The sequence below is a fragment of the Xiphophorus couchianus genome, chromosome 21 (genome assembly GCF_001444195.1).
Source record: "Xiphophorus couchianus chromosome 21, X_couchianus-1.0, whole genome shotgun sequence".
Classification (NCBI taxonomy): Eukaryota; Metazoa; Chordata; class Actinopteri; order Cyprinodontiformes; family Poeciliidae; genus Xiphophorus; species Xiphophorus couchianus.
This window is the reverse complement of record NC_040248.1, coordinates 15,804,149-15,820,181: the sequence shown is the minus strand read 5'-3', so window position 1 is coordinate 15,820,181 and position 16,033 is coordinate 15,804,149. Positions and strand designations below refer to the sequence as shown.

The 16,033-nt window shown below is 40.6% G+C and overlaps 1 protein-coding gene across 1 annotated transcript in view; it reads left to right on the top strand.

Annotated features, from left to right (window-relative positions):
- The first annotated feature begins 2,039 nt into the window (after positions 1-2,039).
- The window catches only part of ctnnd2a (catenin (cadherin-associated protein), delta 2a), a 218,493-nt gene continuing 204,499 nt past the window's right edge, over positions 2,040-16,033 (top strand). The window contains exon 1 of the mRNA XM_028005385.1: positions 2,040-2,471. The gene's annotated coding sequence lies outside the window, so the exon portion shown is untranslated. The remainder of the gene's footprint in view (positions 2,472-16,033) is intronic.

The following is a 16,033-nucleotide window of genomic DNA, read 5'->3' as shown; positions in this document are numbered from 1 at the left end:
AATGTCTTGGTGTGTAATTGAATCAAAGTGTGTTGTGAGTCTCTGTTTTTTTTCCCCCCTAACGTTTTTAGGTCAATTAGTGCACAAAATAAAGCATCTCTATGGAAACAGCTTTTGTCTTCATTTAAATTTATGTGCATTTAACACATACCTGATGAAGTGGATTCACCCACCGGTGCACAGCAGTACAAAATGCATCGCTTCATGTCCATTTATTTGCTCTTTGTAATTTACCTTTCTATAAGCGATTTACCTTTTAGCCGGAAGAGATTTTGCAGAGAAATTTGCTCATTTTGACACGATCCGTGGCGCCATCTGGTGGTGAAAGATCGGAAATGAAGATCAATACTTTAATACAGCTGTACGAATTGGAAAGAATCAGACAAATATAAGTACTGTAAAAGTAGATAGACATCGAAAGACTGCTCATTTTAATATAAGTACAGATATGAACATTTACTTTCTGCTAATAGCAATACAAACTTTACTGCATGCATTATTCTATCTGTCTGTCTGTCTGTCGACTATTGCAGTGTCACAGTGACAAAAGAACTAACAAGCACTAAGAAAAAGTAATTTGGAAAGACAAGAAAATGAAATATCCTTCTGGACTGCAGTCAAGTCCTCACACCCCTCTCATTCAGGTACAGAAAAGAAAACAGATCTTGTTTTTGTGCTGCCTTGAAGCAGGGAAAACATCATCGGGGATCATGGTGTTCCTGACAGTGAATGGTGCACACCTTGTTACACAATTACTCTAACTTACCTCCACAGTAGAAATGCAATAGGACAAAGAAGCTTTCATGACAGACATGATATTTAGCACTGCCAATCCTGACTGAGTCATAGATTTTGAATATTCTTTAGGGTTTCTTTTGGCGTGTGTTCAGAATCGCCCTGCCGTCTCCTGGAAATATCAGCTATTCAACTCCTTTTGCCACCATGCAGTTCTCTTCTCATCTCACCCCCTCTACTCTGCTTCTGTAATTCACATCTGCTGTGTTGGATGTGACCACGTTTAAGTTGGTGTTTATTCGTGCTGGTTTTAGGACAAACCAGGAAAAAATGTCCTTTTCGCGATCTGAATTGACAGTGGCGGGCAAAGACTGGCTGTTTTAAAGATTTAAATTCTACAATTGTTGAATTGACACTGGCAGAATGTTAACGAGATGGCTTGGACTATCTGCTGCAGGAATCACAGGCTAGTTAAAAAATAATACACTTTTGTTCTTTTAAAGGTTTTTGGGGGGTGAAATAAAAAGAAAAACAGAAATTGGCAGCGAAAGGAAAAAAAACCAAAACAATAAAGACCAAGTCCAGCCTAAACCCATCTGAGTCAGCAGCTTCGACATGATACAGCCACACATCTGAAACACTCAGCAAATGATGGGCTTTGTGAAGCCATGGTGGAGGTGTAATAGGCAGACAAATCCAGAAATCCAGAGGTTGTACTGGGGCTGTGGAAGGATGATGGAGTAGGTCAGGTGATATTATCATCGTTATAACCATAACTGGGATCTGGTTGCCATGGAGTGTGTAGGAGGAGAGTTGGGGAAGGGGCTGGGGGGTCTGGGAAGTGGAAGTGTGCCAAAACATAGGTGGGGGGTGGAAGCAGTTGTGATGTAGTATTTTGTTCAGAGGATCCCCTTCAAAAAGTCATATCACGGGATCCAAATGCTCTAAACAGCACTAAAATTAGGATTTAACTATTTAAGTCCTATCGGAGGATCTTGGATCTTGTGTCAATCCAAGTAAAAATAAAAATAACAAAATAAAATACACATACAATAAAGATAAAACAGTTAGATTGCATGTGCACATATGTCCGGCACAAAGCAGGGAAACAGTCCTTGGTTGGAGTAATTGACTCCCGTTGCGTTACGGAACAATGCAGTCACGATTAAGAGATTTTAAAAGGTGCTATGTGCGTTAGGCGTCTCCCTGCTCGTCTTCCTTCTGGCCTGAAGATGTCGCTCTGTCACCTCCTATAAAACCACCGCTGCGCGCGCGGGCGGGCGGGCGCGTGCGCGAGCGACGGGCGAGAGCGAGACGGAGCGCCTCTGTCTGCCTCCTCTCCGGTGGCGTTGCCTCCGTGTCGCTGCAGTGCTTTGCTGCGCTCCTTGCCTATCCGTCTTTCTTTCTTTCTTCTCCTCTTCCACACGCGGCTCATCTCTTCCTTCTTTCTCACCTGCGTCCCCCCGCATCTCCTTTCCCCTCTTCCCCGTTTCTTCCCCCCCCTCCTCCCTGCGGATGCCTTTAGCCTCTCGCACCCCACCCGCATGCACTCAGCATCCCGGCAAATGGTCCTTCCATCCACAGCGACTGTGGACGCAGGACGCAGAGAAGAGGCGCACCTTTCCCTTTTTGATCTGATCTGAGCACCACTGCGGATTGACTTGGAAGAGGGGCGGATCGGGGGACCGTTGGGTAACGAGCAGAAGCTTGAAAGCGCGGCCAAAAATCTTATTTGGGTAAGTCATCGCGCTTATCTCCCAGCTGTATGAGATTGACTGGAAAGAAGCTGTCAGCTCAACACACGCGTGTGTTTGAGGTCTGCTGTTTGGTTCTCGCAGTCTGGAAATCCGACCTGAGTTCAGGATCATTTACTAAGGGTAATTTATAGACACTGCGTTTGCATGCATGGTGCTGTTTTTCTTTTCTGTTTATTTTTTCTTCTTGTAACAGCTTTTCTGTTAAACATCTCTTGGTGAAATGCGTGCAAACCTACTCAGATTGTTCAAGACACAATATATTTTGGCTCCACATGGCCGCTGACCTAAATCTACAACTGGTTGTGCGTAAAAGTGCTCCGAAGCCTCAGAAGACGCCATGTAAACAAAAGGGCTCAGCTTATTCATGCTATTCCAGTTGACAAAATTCAGGTAAAAGCCTCTTTCATAGTGATGTTGCTCAGAGCTTTAGAGTTCTGTGCTGTCGTACGTGTTTGCACAGTTATTCTCACTTATGGCCGGGAAGTTTTGTGTGGATCTGTGGGTAGATTAAAGCAGAGCTTTCAATCTGTACCTTCATCCACTTTGCTTGTGGCTCTCTGATCAATAGACATTTCCAGGAGGGGGACTGAGCACTGGCAGTTTGTCAAGGGCACACAGTATATCTAGAAGATGTGGTGGCGGAGAGGGAGAGGAGGAGGAGGATGAGGAGGGTTCAGCCGATGTGAGGGCATGGTGCAGGTCCACTGTTCAAACTGATGTATGTATATCTGGGATAGAGAGTGATTGACAGCTGATACACGGATACGGAAGGAGTGAAAACGATGCCAGTGAAGTGCATTCTCCTTACTGGATCAAACTGCTTTGTCTTTATTTTTCCTGTGTTGGTACACACTTTGAGCCGATATCTGCAGATAAAGCAACTTTCTCCCTGCCAGGTAAGCAGCTGTGAGACCAGGAGAATGCAGTCACGTTCGATTCTCCTCAAACTGACCTCTGCTGATGCCATAAGGGGACAGAGCTCCGCGGTCTGCTTGAAAACAGCATGTTGGCGCTTTCTTAGCACTTCAAGAGACGACCCTAATATTACCCCTTCCCCGAGCAACACGTCTTCAAGGAACTTCTGATTTATTATTATTTTTTTCTTATTGTTAAAAGGATAAGGAGCATTACAAAGGAGCCTATCACTATGGGAACTCTCTCAACAATTCTCGTGCAATCGTTCTCCTTTAAACCACAGGCATAGACACTTCACCCTTTCTCCAAATTTCCTAAAGATTAGCTTCTTTTATGTCCCGTAAATGTCTCCAGTGGGCATGAAAAGCCTCGTCCTTCATCGCGGACACAGATTAAGCTAATTCACACAGCAGCGCAGGCCTAATGCCTAATCACTATGCTGCGCTGGCAGAACAGAACAGTCTTTCTACTGTGGCTGCCAGGGAGAAAGAGAGAGCGAGAGAGAGCGAAAGAAAGAGAAAGAGAGTAAAAGAGGGAAGGAAGGCTTGCCGCCAGTGCCTATTGATCAGATGGAGGGGATACTGTCAGGCGACCACGGGATGGAGTGCTGACGACAGTCCAACGAGCCACTGTGATGAGCTGGCCCGGCAGTTGCTTTTACACACCGAATAATGCTGATGTTAGGGGAAGAGTTTAAATTATAGTTGTCCTCCAGAACAGGGTCAGGAAGGATTTGGAAAATGCTGCATTTTAGTCATGAACATGGATGTATTTAATCGACAAAAGAAAAAAAAAAGAGTCAAAGTCAGGTTTGGCGTGTTGCTCTGATCATGACCAATCTTTTGTCAGCATTAAACCACATCTGGTCCTCAAGGCTGACTGTTTGTCAAGTCGGTAAACAGTGAGCTCAGTGTGAAATATTCATTATTTCAGCCTTGATTTTTGCCCTTGAGGAACTGAAAGCAGCAGTAGAACTTTACTTATTTATTTATATTTTTGTAACCATATTATATTTAACTTGTGTTTACAAGACTAATAGGTTCCCAACTGTGCTCAAAGCTTTGAAACGACTGAACACGAACCTATAATTTTCAGTGTGACTTTTTGCCACATCAAGAACTTCTGGCATTCATTAAAAGCTTGGCCTTTAACCAAAGTTCAAAGAGGCCATATGGTTATCCTGCTTCAGTCGAGATACAAGCTTCCCTGCAACCTAATTTGATTTGGAAATACTCTTGAAACTTTCAAGTAAAAATAAAAAGCTAAAAAACTAAAAAAAAAAAACCCAAAAAACTGGGTTGAAATATAAATAAGTGCAGTTGCATCAATGAGATTTTAAAGCCACACGACAAATGTTCACTCCGTTCATTGTGTCCGTACAACTTCTACAATCCAATCACGAAAGACTCTGACAGGAGAGTAAATGTTTAACGTTTTGATGCTGGCAAGTTGAGTTGTCTGCTTTTTGTTCTTTTATCTTTCTTCCAATGTTTCACTTTCGTGTGATGTTTTCTAGCCTGAGGCACCTAGAAGGCATTTAATCCATGCTTGCAGACTTTATTGATTGCATATTCATGCGACTAGGCTGGATGCTAATTGGCAGCCACAATGTGATCTTTAATCAGATAAAGTGATACTTATGTTAGTCATGAGTGGCTAAAAAGTTTGGGTTATTTGTCACTGCTACAATGTGTGGATTACACTGAGCTATTAAAATATTACATTCATGGTTTTTCACCAATGAAGACGTAAAAGCATATTTGAGTTCAGAGTTTCAGACTGATTTGCTATATTTGAGATTTTCAATCAAATTTGCCCATGTAGGTCATTGATAATAACTCAACCTGTTCTTGTTTACTTTACTGTTAATGTTCAGATTATTGGTTAAACAGTCAGTTCACACTGAGATAAGAGCCTTGATATTTAAAAGATAGGCGGCAATGACATTTAAGATTCTGGACAGAAATTTACTTGCGCTCATCATATCGCTATTTTGGGCTTTCTACGATGCATTTGGACTTATTTTTCCATAGGTTAACAACATGCAAAATCCACAAATTTTAAAAACAAAAACTGAATCAATTGGTTTGAGATTATGGCAAAAGACTCAATTTAGTAGACAGAGAAACAATGCACTTTATGTCTCTAACAGCAAGCGTATTTTTTATTATTTATTTACTTATTTATTTTTTTGCATAAGCCACAAATCTTCGATAGGGTTTAGGTTGGAACCTTTCCAGAAATAAATGCCCGACTTACCGATTCCAAAAGCAGTTTGGACGTGTTTGGGATCCTTGTCCTGTAGGAGCAATCTGTAGTTTTCAACTTCCTACCATGTAGTTTATCTCTGATGAAAATAAGCAATTTGCAGGAAGTCACTCGTCTTCACAAGAACCGTTGGCACCTGAACAGGACGTCAAAGTCACGCTGCCACCGCCATGCATGACGGCTGTTGCACAGTTCTCTGGTTTGAAAGCTTCACCTTTGAATCTCATTTTCAAGATGACCCTAGCAACAAAAAACAATAAAAAGCTGACTCCTCTAAACATTCTTCTTGTCATAGTAGATCAAACTTTGTCTCCTCTGACCACCAGACATTTCTCTAGAACACATTTGCGTTGCCCACACGGGGCAGGTGCAAATTGCAGTTGTGCATGAAGGTGTTGATTGTGGAACATGCATGTCTTTGTTGGTCTTGCACCTTCTCAGTTTAGGCTGATTTACACTTTACTTTGCAGTGAACTGTAGCCAATGGTACTGCAACATCCTCAGGTTTGACTGTTCCTAAAATATCTGAGGCACAGGAAAGTTGGATGGGAATATCTGCTCCAACAGGACAATAATCTCAAACACACAAACAAGCTACTTTTGGGATTAATAAAGAAGGTTGTCATTCTAAAGATGCATGGACTATATTTGAATGTCAGACTCATAACAGAAAACAAACTAATAAATGTTACCTAAGTGGAAAATTGTGAAATTTCACTTCAACTTACTAAGGGACATTTACCCAAACTGCATTTTTTTCTTTAATCATTTTCTCGCAAGCAAATCTAAATTAGAATAAAACTTCTGCACTAAGTCTTACTGTTTTAAAGTTAAATATTATGATATTTTTCTACAGGCATACAGTTCAGATACAATTTGTGACATTCATGATTGATGAGTGTGTGGACATTTCTGACCTGTACCACACATATTTACACAAGATGATTACAGTGCATGTACAAATTACATTAAACCAACAAAAGAGTCATCAGCAAGAGGAGTGAGTCACTCCAGCTTTTCAGATAAGTTAGAAAACAAACAATATAATTCCAAGCTAAGAGCTTTAGCGAATGTATGTTTATATCATTAAATAAATACAGGCACAGCCCCGTTACCTGTAATGTCGAGAATCAATCAGCTTGAAAGGATGCGTAAACAATACATTATTCGTACCTTAACGCTTTCAAAATGATGATTTCAAAACGTGTCCAGAATAAACAGAACTTTGTGTAAATTTAATCTTTTAAAAACAGCTGACTGGAAATGTTTCTTCTTGTTAGTAAGCCTGCAGAAGGTTTTCAAAGTGGTGAGACCACTAAAATCCTTAGGGTGGTACAAAAAGCAACAAGTGATAATATTTGACATGTGCATGATAAGATCCAACAACAATTTATCGGAAAATTTTAGATGTAATTCTACAAATTTCTACTACGTCCTAAACTACATGCTGTTGTTCTATTGCTCAGGAGAAGACTCACTTTTTGCTTGTGATTAATTTGTTGCTTGATCCATTGTGAGGCTTTTTTTATCCCCAACTTCAGTAAAATTTGCTTAGGCCAATCCTCAACCTGACTTAAGAGGATTTGTGGGCATTTTTTGTTACAATATTTTTTTTCTTATTTGTGTATGAGAAATAAAGTAATGATAGAACTCTTAGATCAGTCAATGAAGATAAGATTCCTTTAGGTTTATTTTCTATAGCTGCCATACTCTTCCAACCAGCATGCTAACAATACAAAGAGACTTAATTCCAAAGTAGACTTTAGCACATTTGGTGAGTTGGAATGAAAAAAAAACTCAGAGGTGAAGGAATGGACGATTGCAATTTAGCCATTTCTTTTTAATTGTTTAATTAAATTCAGATTGGAATTAACAAAAACTTAGCAAACATGTGTGATTGTATGGGATTGGTAAAATCTCTTTGAATGAAAAAGTAAGGGAAAAGCAGATGCTCCTCTTGTTCAGGTGTTTACATGCCTGCTGCTTTCATGTGGCTATTTGAAAAATACTGCCTAATTTCTTTAGGAAATCAAACTTGAAGGAATTTTCCTTTCCTAGCTTTTAATCAGAGTGGATACAGATGCATTGCCAATTCATGGAGATGATCGCTGTTTTACCAGAACCTCTTGGTGACACTATTGATTATTTGTGGTGTACTGTTTAGATTTTTAGTTTTTTTTCCCCACACAACACTTGGAGCCTGAGGCCATGCCTTTTAAAGTGGACAGAGAATCCATAACATGTCAAAAGTCTTAAAATTTTCTGTTTTTTTTTTTTAAAGTGGACGGAGAATCCATAACATGTCAAAAGTCTTAAAATTTTCTGTGTCACTATTCGCTTTTTGTGAGGAATTTTAAGTTACTATAGGGACAGCAGTGCCATTTTTTTAACTTGGCAAATAACTTTTGTAAGCTTTCTGTCGATGTGACATGCGCTCCTCTTTTAGTGAGTGTCTGCTCCACTTATGTTTGTTCACCATCTGCTGACCTTTAATTTAAAGCCAGAAAAGATATGGAAACTGTTTGTCATGTAAAAGGTCAGTGGGAAGTGTTATTAGGTTATGGCTGAGCAGAATGGATCATACAGCTGGCACATTGTGCCTGTGAAAAAAACCAAAAACAAAACACTTTCAGTCACTTTCAGACACTCGGTATGAATATTCCTGGCAGATAAAGTGCATGGGCAATAGCTACAGTACTCTTTTCCTGCAAAATTCTAAAAATATCTATCTCTAAAAGAGCTCAGTCACTTTTTTGTTGGGCCTTTAATCTTCTTTTCAGTCACGGGAGCATATTAGTTTTCAAGGAAACAGATAATGAGTTGTCCAGGGTTAACAATGCTTCGGATCGGCGTCTCACACAACGCATGTAGTTTGTAATATATTGCCTCGCTAGCACTGCAAGGTGGTAAAAGGTAAAACTATTCAGGTGCCGTGTGTTGGGTTTCGCAGTGATTAATGAGAGGGACGTTGAGGAGCACAGCAGGAGGACAGCACAAAAATATGGAGGAGGCAGTGATGTGTCGGAACAAGTCCAGAAAAAGCAGCAATATGTGTCCGAGAGACAGGAAGGGAGAGAAGCAGACACACACAGAGCGAGGGGGCTGTGTGCATGCCTACCAGTGTGCCCCCTCTGCTGACTCTCCTCCCATCTTCTAATGAGCTTGCTGCAGATGGGACTCCCTCTGTCAGCCCATTGCCCTCCTCTTTTCTCCTCCACTTCCTTATCCATCCTACATCCCTTCACTTTTTTTCTTTTAAATAAAGCAATGACCTAAAGGAAGGAGGCAAAGCAGGACTTCGGATGTGGGTGATGGGTGGAAAAACAGCGGACGGACGGGGTAAACGATGCGGTTAAGTTAGGAAATTCTCCGGAAGTGGTGCGAAAACGGCTGTGAAAGAGTGATATTGAGGAGTGAAAGAGGCTTTTCATGCAATGAGGAGGAAAAGTAGCGGACAGGCCGGGCGACAGACAGAGAATCGTCGATATCAAGAAACAACGGCAACGTGTGAAAAGGAAGCAAAGGCAGCGGGATGTGACAAAGAAAACGACTGAACTGCAAATGTGTTCAAAACATGAAGAAGCAAAAAACAACAACAAAAAAAGCTATTGATGAGTGTTTTTGTGCAGCCGGTCTTGCAGGACAAGCCGAATGCCCGTGGTTGCTTAGCCATGACATCATATATGTGCCTGTCACCCTGCACTTTTGAATCTGAATTAATAATTGGCTCAGCTATAGCCACGTCTGCCAGAGTTAATTGAGCATCAAAGAGAGATGGTTGCAGGAGCATAGATCAACTTGATTTTCCGGGCAAATGGTGCGATGTTGCCTAGAGTTGGTGTGTGTGTGTGCAGGGGTGGGGGTGTGTGGGCATGTGTGAGTGAGTGTATGACTGCTGTGGTGACACATTTCTTACTTTTGCTCATATGAATATGCATGATTGTGACCTTTTTATGTGTACTCAGATCTGTAATTGGATTTTAAACATGGCCTAAGGTCAGAGCTTGTGTGTGCGAGTGCTGCGGCTTGTTTGTGCGCGGTGCCCTGCAAAAGTGTCACAGTCCCTTAAGGTCGTCCACAGTAAGTCTCAATTAATGAATGGAGTCGTCAAAAGTTTATTAACGGACTGTTACAAATTTGATTTGATTTCTATTTTTGACTTCAAGTCACCACTTTGTGTTGATGCATCATGAAGAAATCCTAATGAAATGCGTTTAAGTGTGTGGTGGTAAAGATAGAGAGGGGAACAAAAAGCTGCAACTGATTTATTTTTAATTGTATTTTGCATGTGAGTTTGCATTATTTCCTCTCTAGATTTTATGCGCACTCTTTACCTTTTGTTGGGTTTTTTTTTTTGGGTGTGTAATCAAGTGACTTCTGAAGTGGATTGGTGGTGTTGATCTGGGTAAAGCGGCCTGAAAGCATGTGCTCACATCACCTTGTATCCTTATCCTTCATTTTCATAATAATAATAATAATAATAATAATAATAATAATAATAATAATAAAAACGTGTGTTGAAGTTCAAAGTGGGTTTTTTTTGTTTTGTTTTTTTTGCATTCTCTGTTGCCTGGAGTTGTCTGGATAGCTTCCTGACTGCCTCTCAGTTCATTTCTGGGAGATGATTACGCCTTCTCTTTCAGCATTATCCTCCTCTTTGACCCATCAGGTTAAATCTGTTTGTGAGAAAGCAATTAGGCTGCTTCCTCGGTGTGGCTGGTGTGCTCTAATTTTTACGTGCGCTGAAAAAAAAAAAGGCACAGTTTGCAGCAAAATGCCAGAATTGAAAGGACCTTATGTGTTGGCTAATTAAAAAAAAAACAAAACACTGGAGCTGCTGTCTGAGGGACAGACAAGAAAGACTTGGCATAATGACATGTTACATGGCAAAAAAGCAGCCTGGGTGTATTGTTGTCGGCCTCATCTCTAGTCGCAGCGGCAGCAACGTGGTATTATCTCGCTGGCTGGTCAAGTGAGTAATGATATGTTTGATGAGATATGAACACCTGTGCCTGAGTGTGCGTGGGTGAGCATGTGCGTGCTTCTTTTCCTGTCTTTTCTTTTAACCCACACGTCATTCCCGGCTTTATCTAAATAGGAGTAGTAAAAAAAAACAACAAAAAAAAAAACACATTTACATAAAATCAAGACAGTCTACCCCAGTTGTGAGGATGCAGCCAGCAGACTGGTGTCTCTGAGCATTTAGCTTCCAAGTGCTACCTGAAAGCTATAGCAAAGGATTAGCTGCTGCAGAGCTGAGCCAGATAGGCAGAAAGTAATATTAAGTAATAATTTAACTCTTCTTGTTGTTATTGTAAATATGCAAATGTTGCACATATGAGTTTCCCAGGAAGGGTAAGTAAGAAGAAGGAATCAGCTCTGTGCTTGTTTTTGTGACATTTTATTAGATTGAGAGACATGAGGAGATATACTTGACATGCTGTCATTAGACTACCTACTGCACAGTTAAACTGAACAGTATAGCTGGTGTTCAGGACCACCGGTGGCAGGGTGACTGTGATCGTCTGGCAGTCATAAATCGTTTACTGAAGATAGATTTTCTTCTTTTCTTAGTGCAATGTTTTGTTTTTTTCCTCTGCTCTGCACCTTGGGAATTTATAAATATTTATTCCTCATCTAGTTTCTTTGTATAATACATAATACATTTTTGTAGTTAAAGAATCTTTCTGAAAGCGTGAATTATTTAGAGTTTCTGCATTAATTTGCTCATGATCTCAGAGGTGCTCTGACCCCACTTTTTCTTTTTCTTTGTCATTTAGACACATTTGAGGATTTTCAGAAATTATTAAACTTTTTAGGAATTTAAGTCAAAGTAAAATCCAGACTTTGGCTTCTGGCCGGAACATGCCCGTGCGCTTTATCTGATTGTCCAGTTGAAGAACCCAGGTCCATTTGCACTTAAGATTACAAACTGAAGGCTGGACATTCTCCTTCAGGATTTTCAGGTTGAGAGGAGGTTTTGTGGTTCTATCAATTACAGCAACTTTTGGAGATATTCAAGATTTTATGCTTTTTGGTAAATCTGAGTCAGATTTGTTTGTTTTGTAAGCTTAAACATCCAGTATAGAAATTTGTCAAAATATAACCAGCCTGGATGGATGGCGTCAGTTCAATATACAATCCAAGACTGACATCAGTATTGGATTGGATAGTGATATAACATTTTTACTTGTAAGAATTTACAGTCTATCAAAGGGTTTTTGCTATTGAGCCTCATCAAGAGTGAAATGTGTTTCTTTTTCCTCCCATTTGGACTACATAACCTTTAGTTGTAAAGTAAATCCAATTTGCACTCCAGGGCAAGTTTTCCTAAATAAAACATTTTTAAACTGATTTTCTTTTAAATCCTCACATGATGATGAAATAAGAAATAATTTGCAACAGGAATCGAGAGACCTTATTGAGTCTGTTCATGTAATTCCAAAAAGAAGCCAGCAGAATTTTCTGAATGTATGCAAAGCAAATCGGCTAAAATTTGGCAACTGGGTTACATTACATGAACGCAGTTGGTCTTTCCGTAAGTGTTCGCAGCAATGCTTTTACCAATAAAATATGGTGTTGTCACTGGCGACAGTAACTCACTAAACTCCTTACCCGTTCCAGCAGATTGCAGCATATGTTTCAAACCAATTTTAGTGACTAAATCTAAGCAATTTAGTGGAAAAGATTGAGATTGTGGTGCTAATACTGCTAAATGTGACTCCAAAATAATTGTGTGCTATAAATACCATCAATTTAAACATTATTACGTCTTTAAAAAAAAAAGAAAAATAAACTGTTCATTGTATGAAATTAAATCTTAAGTATCTTTTCAAACTGTCTACAACCACTATCATCCCCTGACAAACACTCACACAGAGTGATCTTCCTGTCTTAGAAGCTTCCAGTCAGCCAAGTGGGATAAATGCCTGGCCAGATGCTTGTGATCGAATCAGCTGCCCATCAGCAGCACTCTCAGGTCCTTATCAGTTATGGCTACTTCCATTGCCAATCAAAGTCTTTCTCACATCTGGACCGATATGATGGGAATGATGGCCAGGGCAAGAATTGGAAAACGATAAGCACCAGACCACGTACGGATTGAGCTTTTTCATTTTTATTGCTCCGCATGATCTTATGAGTTCATTCAGGGGTGCAGATTAGTGTCCACTTGGATTCACAAAGACAAATATAGAAGGAGGCAGTCACCAAGTTAGGAAAAAGGAGAAAAAAGGATCCATAAAGAGGAACCACGTCCACCGGTAAAACCCGGATCACATAGAGAAGAGGATTTAGCTGCGAGAGTTATAGCGCATCTAAAAGAAGAACAGCAGCTGAAATAATGTTTTGACCATGGGGTGTTTTATTAGTGCGCTTATTGATGTGTGTTGACAGTGGAGAGATACACCCGCAGCCGAGCCTCGGCTCCTGCTGTCCACATTATTCGATTTCATTTCGCAGTCTCTGAGCTAACAAAGGCAGCTTTTCTCTTCAGCTACACAGTGTGCTTGTTCAGTGCAAAGCCCATGTCAGTGTGAGCTGCATATACACCGTCCTGGCATTCAGCATTTTTATTTATTCTCAGCTCCTCCCGGGGCAGCCTTTGTTACATACAGCTGCTCACCTGACAACAAAACAGGCTCTGTTAACTCAGCACTATTAGATGTGGTGTCCTCCTTTTGGAGGAATCCAGATTGAAATGGAGCCGCAGCTCATATAGGTTGCATGGACATACAAACAGCTTTACGCAATAATAAACTATTGATGACAGCATTTGCATTGTCCGTATGCTGCTCCCAGTCAGAAACAATGAATCATAGCTGCGAGGTGGCTCAAACGCTGTCGATCATGCTCATGTATGCCCTTCTCAGTGGTGGATAAAGGTGTATGACATCATAACAGGTTTGGTTTGCAAACCTTGTCCATTTATGCACCTAACCGTGCAGCACCGTATGACCATTCTTACAGTTAAATCAATTAAATAAAGGCAACATTATATAAACAGACGTTACTAAACGTTTGACAAGTCTCTAAGGAGTTGACATGCACATAAGTTGCTTTGACATCTGTCATGGTGGAGTGGGAGTGGGTCAGTGTTTTGCAAGCTTGAAGTCAGAGCTGGCCCCAGGCATAAGCAAACCACCTCGCACCCCCTCCCGACCCCATCAGAGGGCTCCAGTGGGTGCTTGAATTATAACTCAGATGATAAAATCTGTATGGAAGCACTATTAATGGGGGTGATGTCCTTAACAGGAAGAGACCCTAGTTCAATATTCTGCTTAAGGCCCAATAAGACTTCAAGCCAGGCCTGCTAGAAATGAAAGGTTTGAAGTAATGAAGTAGGTTAATTAAGGTTATGGATTGCTAAGTAAAGTTGGGCCAGTAATTCTGTGTTGATTGTTAGAGGGATTTACGTCTTGAGCTGACCTACTTATTCCTTACACCAGATTGCTGTCAAATCTAGTTCCAAATCAGAAGGTATAGCTTTTGATTAAGCATGTTAAGAACTCAGAAGAGTGGAGATACCCCTTTTTTGTACCAAATAGCTTAGAAATACCACTGGCTTGTTCCCCTTTTAGTTCTCCTGCGTGGGTTATGCAGATTTCAATCAGAGCCAGATTATAGAATGGCAAGCTCACATTGACTTCACTCGTCTGGATTCCGTGGGCTGCATGTGCAGTGTATAATTCATCAAGTGACTCCCCGTTTATGTTACCCGCATATAAATTAACTTTGGTAATGTGCAGCTCATGAATTTCTAACGACGTGTGTACATGACAACATGACAGATGTGCATCAGTTCTGCTGTCTCTTGCATGTGAGCAGTGAAGGGAAAAATATTTGGTGTCGCCATCAAATTTCAAGAAAAATAGAAAATGAAACAGACCAGTGACTTATTGTTACAATTTTATACAGTAGAGCTGCTACATACTGCTGGGACCACCAATTATCGCTGGAATCTGTTCATCTGATCTGTACATTTTGTAGCAGACACCAAGAATAGAAGAGGTCTGTGAGGGCGCGTCTGAGCTTTTAGTGTTCGATGGTAAAAGACTTGACAGAAGCTCCACTGATCCACATAAGAGCAGAAATACTGATTTGATAATCATAGCCAAAGACTAGCTCAGTGGAAGAGTGATAGGGTGACTATTTTAATTGTAATTCTTGAGTTTTCGTGTGCTGTAATCAACACATCTGCATGTGTGAAGTTTATAACTTAAGATTTCTCACTTTTGAATGCGTTCCAGATAAACCAGATAAATCTGCTTGAACTGAAAAGCTTTAGTCATTTGGTAAGACAAGAAGCCCCGTGCTGCCATTTAGACCAATTAGGCTCAAAATCTGCTGTGTTTGGGCCTGTGCCAGCAATTTGGAGCAAAGTCTCTATATGTCTAAGAAAGGCCTTCAAAGGGATTGAGGAAAAAAGGGCTTGCTGATCCCCCACCAACAAAATATTGCTGAGAAATGGTGACGCTCACGCAGAGACACAAGCGCACCATTTCTGTCACTCTATTGTCTCTTTTTCTCCTCTGGCTTTTTCTCTGCGGATTGTAGGCAGACAAGTTGATACAAACTCAAAAACCGAGAGACAAACAATTGATCATAAGAGCAACAAAAAATACGCCCGGCAGTCGAGACCTAAAGCACACACACTCGCACACACACACACACACACACACACACGCTCAGAAACAAACTACAAAATTCAAAGAGCCAGGAAAGTCCAGACTGGATTTCACTTGGACTGATTTGGACTGTATGCAGTTGGATTTTAATTGGAGCTCTTTTCTTTTTCAATAAAGACTGTATGGGATAACTTCTTGTGAACTTGCACAATATAAATATTGTGCTACTAAATAGATTTAGTAACAGAGAGTTTTAGAGTGTAGTTCACTGCTGCTGTGGGTTTGCTTGTGTGATTTTAGTCCTGATAATCAGACCTGTTCTGCGACATGAGATGATGGAAGATGTTTTTACAGTGGGGCCTCTGGCTCAGAAAGATTCTTTTTTCCTTTTTTTTATCCTAAGGTAGACTGTATATTTTTCTCCATTAGATGAAAATAAAATGATATTGATTTCACAGACACTGCAAGCAAGCCTGGGGATTACTTTTATTGCAGGTGGGCTACCTAATCTGTATCATTACTCTCTGTGGATGGTCAGTATTAGTGTTTCCACAAAAGCTCACTTTTAAATGACAGTAATTTTCACTGTGTGGCTTTTGCCATTTATAAATCCCATTGGGTCCGAGACTGTTTTAAAGTGATACATTTTGCACCAGCATTTTACTGCACTTGCTCAAGATGTTCGGAGTCGCACACCAGTGCGTTGTGAGCTGGATGGATATAGCGGTCTTT